The sequence below is a fragment of the Papaver somniferum genome, chromosome 4 (genome assembly GCF_003573695.1).
Source record: "Papaver somniferum cultivar HN1 chromosome 4, ASM357369v1, whole genome shotgun sequence".
NCBI classification, from domain to species: domain Eukaryota; kingdom Viridiplantae; phylum Streptophyta; class Magnoliopsida; order Ranunculales; family Papaveraceae; genus Papaver; species Papaver somniferum.
Genome location: NC_039361.1, coordinates 26,211,495 through 26,216,666, shown reverse-complemented (window position 1 = coordinate 26,216,666; position 5,172 = coordinate 26,211,495).

Below are 5,172 nucleotides of genomic sequence, written 5' to 3'. Positions count from 1 at the left end.
TTGGTTGAATGCAGTGAGAGTTATAGTAGAAGTTAGATGAATTAGGAGAGGTATGAACTGTCGCAGGTGGAGTGGAATGAGGCTTAAGAAGGAGATGTTGCTTAGAATGAGAACTGGTTTTGTAGGTGGTGAGAATGTTGATATGTTGAATGTTATGAATTTCCCGTGTATAAAAATAATATTGTTGTTAGAGCACAGCTCAGTCGACCTCGCATGCGTTGCTATCTCAAGCATGTTTGTCAATGTTAGTGATCAAACCTATAAGTCTTGATTTCTAGCCTACATAGCTAAGTCTCGGACTAGGATAGAAAAGTGTAGTTGAGCTCAAGGACTTCATGGCGATTCATCATACAACGACGAAGATCTATACAAGGAACCGTGAAAATTCATCAACAAAAAGGTATGTGGAGACTTAAACTTATCTATCACTCAAAAGTCTATCTATTCTATCTCCTAATTCTTATGAGACAAAAGTCGTATGCTATATAGACTAGATCATACACATTTGACATTTCGAGCTGAGCATTTATTGCTCATATTTTATCTCGAAATCGTGTGTTGGTAAAGCGTTTCGCTATGATCAAGTTTATCTTCACCTAGTGACGAAAGTCATGAAAAGTTTCAATCACTTTGAAAATTGCTCTGACGTGAATAGGTCTGTGAATAACGGATATATAGCGTCCTATGACAATGTCTCAATTATTAAAATGAGAGTTTAGATTACATAACCATGTATTCCTTGAACCGAAGTTTTCGAACTTTGTTGATCAAGAGAAATCGGGAGGATTGTGGAATTGGCTTTCCAAGTCCGCGAACTGTTGGAAGTTCTCGACCGAGAATTTCTGCTGGATTTTCCAAAACTCGTTTGTGTGCTAAGTCCACGAACTCAGTCCGCGAACTGGAGTAAGTTTTCTTTCCGAGAATTTCTGCTGAGTTTGGAAAACTCAACCGATTAACTTAAGTCCGCGAACTTGTTTGTGAACTTAAGAGGTTATGATCTAAAGATGTGCTCTGAACATGAAACATTAAATTACTAAGGAATGCTTTATGCAAAACGTGTCTATAATGTTCATGAGCCGTTTCAATCGAATCGAATCATCTTTGTTTCAATTGTGTCTTGTGTAGTTACATATGATCTCATAGCAATTGAACAACTCTTTAACTAGTTCATTTGAGTCAATTGAACAAGTTATGGTGAAGAAGAACAAGGTTGATGTGAAATATTCATATGGTTAACCTTTTGGGTTACTATGTTGAACCAACATACACGTACACGTTTGGGCATGGTTTTCACAAACCCAGTAAACGTCTACCCAAGTGTGTGTGACAAGCTAAGTTTTCGATCTAACGGTTGAGAAATATTAGCTTGAATCTAAATCAGGTTTTCATCTAACGGTGAATAATGATTGCTTTGTACCTAAGGCAAAACCCTGATTTGAAGGCTATATAAATGAGACATCTAGCATTGTGCAAAACTAATCCCCCCACGCCTGTGTGCTACTAGTGCGCCCGCTAGATTCGATCTCCATTAACCTTGGATTTTATTCTCTAAAATCATGTTAACGACTTAAAGACTTCATTGGTATTGTGAAGCCAGACCGATACTACTTTTATCGTAGTTGTGTGATCTGATCTTACATCTTCTATCGTATGAGTACAATCGATTGATTGGTTTGAGATCGTGAGAGTTCTCCGATAGGCAAGATAAAGAAGTCACAAACATCTTCGTCTTACTGTTTGTGATTCCTCGACAAACCGCCTGTGTAGTCAGGAAGGATTGTAGAGAGGTGATTGATTAATCTAGGTTGTTCTTCGGGAATATAAGACCAGATTATCAATTGGTTCCTGTTCACCTTGATTTTATATCTTAATACGGAACAAAACCTAGGGTTTATTTGTGGGAGACAGATTTATCCTTTGATAGACTTTTCTGTGTGAGACAGATCTGTTTATTATCAAGTCTGTGATTTTGGGCTGCAGCAACTCTTGGTTGTGGGTGAGATCAGCTAAAGGAATCAAGTGCGTAGTATCCTGCTGGGATCAGAGGCGTAGGAGTACAACTGTACCTTGGATCGGTGGGAGACTGATTGGGGTTCAACTATAGTCCAGTCCGAAGTTATCTTGGAGTAGGCTAGTGTCTGTAGCGGCTTAATACAGTGTGTATTCAATCTGGACTAGGTCCCGGGGTTTTTCTGCGTTTGCGGTTTCCTCGTTAACAAAATTTATGGTGTCTGTGTTATTTCTTTTCCGCATTATATTTTATATAATTGAAATAATACAGGTTATGCGTTAAGATCATCAACTTCTCTAATCCAACTTTTGGTTGTTGATTGTAGTTGATTGATCCTTAGATATTAGTCTGTGGTACCGTCCAAGTTATCTCTTTGATAAAGACTCGCAGATTTCTATTTGCTTGAGTAAAGATCAAATCGAGAGATTGAGATATAAACTCTTTGATATATCTCTTTATTGATTGAGCCTGACTATCTAGTTGATTCTCATAAAGAGCATATTGGAGTTTGTCCATACAGATTGCTAAGCAAAATATTGGGTGGTGTTGTTAGACCCCCGCTTTTTCAATTGGTATCAGAGCAGGCAAACACGTTCAAGACCTAACAAGTCTGTGTTTGTAGCGATCTGACTCTATGTACAGAAGTGTTGTCTCTGTGAACGTACCACCAGTCCTCGATGGCTCAAACTATCTATGGTGGAAAGTTGCCATGCACACAGTTCTTCAGTCGCATGACTTCCAAACATGGATATGTGTTGTGAATGGCTATGAGACTCGCGTTGTTATGGAAAGAGATATTGTTGTACCAAAATATTTATGTATGTACAATACTGCCGAGTTAGTTGCTGCAAGGCAAAACTCTGACGGGTTGAACGCCATCCTGCAAGCTATTACCCAAACCTTAGACATCATGTGACCTCTTGCACTACGTCTAAAGAAGCTTGGTATACTTTAGAAAGCGTATTCGAAGGTAACCCCAGTGAAAAGGAAGCTAGGATTCAAAACCTTAATTTTGAATGAGAAGACCTTTTTATGGCAGAAGAAGATTCGTTCGACGATTTTTATCACAAACTGTCTGAAATTGTTAACGCATCATGTGCATTGGGAAGGACCATTCCTGAAAAGGAAATTGTGATGAAAATCCTCCGATCGCTGCCGTCCAGATACGAATCTAAACGACATGCCATCGTTGAAGGAAATAACCTTAATACTCTTTCACGAAACACACTGGTCGGAAAAATTAGAATTTTCGATCGTGAATATATGGTAAGAGACGATCATCATTTGTTTGGAAACCGTGTCACCTCTCCTGATCATAAATCTTGTCATCCAAAATTGACGAAAGAGAAAAGTGAGAATTGCTTTATTTCTACGTTGTCTTTGTTTATCCTTAGACGTAGTAAAAGAAAGTCTCAAAAGGAAACTCCGTTGGTCAATATAAAGCAGGGCTTATGTGTGTTCAAGTCCCTTCGAAAAATCCTGAAACGGAGGTAAGAGAGATAACTAAAGCATGGATGAATACTCTTGATTATTTCCCTGAGGAAATCTATGATTGCTCTCTCAGTCTTTGTGCTGAAAATCATTCTCATGATTCATTCATGACATGTTCGTCTGTGTATCATAAGTTGGATCAACAAACCCTTCCTGATTTTGTATTGAATTCCAGGAGTTACTCGAAAAAGGCTCTACCAAATCTCTCTGTTCAATTGAGTTCATCTCAGGATCATCTTAGCACGATAAATCAAAAACAGTTCTGCCTGGATAACCGTTGTATGCTAAAAAAGAAAAGGAAGTCTACCCTTCATCAAAAAGGGTTTTCAAAAACGGTGCAGGATTTGCAAAGATCTGCAGTCAACTGTTTTAAAAATGTGATTACAATGGATAGGAAAGTTCTTCATAACTCTCATTTTCAAATGGATAAGCAGAAACCTAGTGGAATGGGTGGTTTCTCTCTTTCCAAATATTATCCCAGTCCAACCTTGGATTGGAGGCCTTACGCTCAGTAATCTTGTTGAAAAATGATTCTTGTATCTTCTTCCTCTTATACAAGAATCATGATACACAAGGGGACTGTAATATAATCTTGTTATTTTCTGTTTGTGCTTTTACCAGGTGTTGTTCGTGAACGGCTTCAGCCTTTTGGATAACTATCTTCTGTTAGGGTTTGGTAAAAGGGTGTTTCTGGAAATTCTACAACTGTATTCCTTTAAAGGATCTTTCTCTTTAGCACTCTCATTTCATCTTATATATCATGTCCTCCTCTAGTCTTTCGAGTAAAGAAAGTGATGTATGGACCGTTCTATTTTCTTCGAAGAAGATTCGTTTCGATTCTTCTGACAATGAGATGTGCTATGACAAACATGTTCCTTTGTCTGATGAGAACCCTACTGTCTCTCAGTTTGATAAGCTCTCTTTAACCATGAATATCGTCTTGGAACAAGTTCATGCTCTAAAAAATGAACTTGAAGTCTCTTCCAAAAGACTTGAGGAGAACATGGATAGTCTTGAGTCAAGGATTGACCTAATCGAATAAGATCTTGAAGAATATAGGGAATACGATAAGAACATTCAAGGTAAATGAAATGATTTATAAGAGGTTTAAATGCCTAGTATGTTTTCTTTGATTAGTTGGAAGAACAACTAGTGCTTTGAATAGCGATGATTGTGACTACACATAGCTTTTTTTGTTTTCATCTTCTTATGTTTATTTTTTAGGTTTATTGGTATTAAATTCTAAAAATTTTTGGAGGATGATGTTTATTGCAGTATTAATCTTTATGATTTTGTGATATTGCAATTGTTTATGGGATATGTATTGTTTGCGTCCGTGAACTTGAAGGTCCCATATGTTGTCAAAAGTAAAGTCGTTCATGAATTGGTTTTCGTATTGATGAAAGGACGAATGGACTTTTGACAAATACAAAAGTTATGCCTATGCAGTCATTTATTTGATGGAAAATAGGATGAAATCTTTTGTTTGACAAGGATAAAATCTATTATATCGTTATGATGGAAAATATAATAGATCCTTGTATGTTATCCACGGTATTGATCTTCATTGATCCATCTTGTTATGTTTTACCGTGAAGGCTCCATTGAGTGTCTTATGTTGAGCACGATACAACTAAGTCGATTATTATTATTGGCTTGTTGGTTGTTCC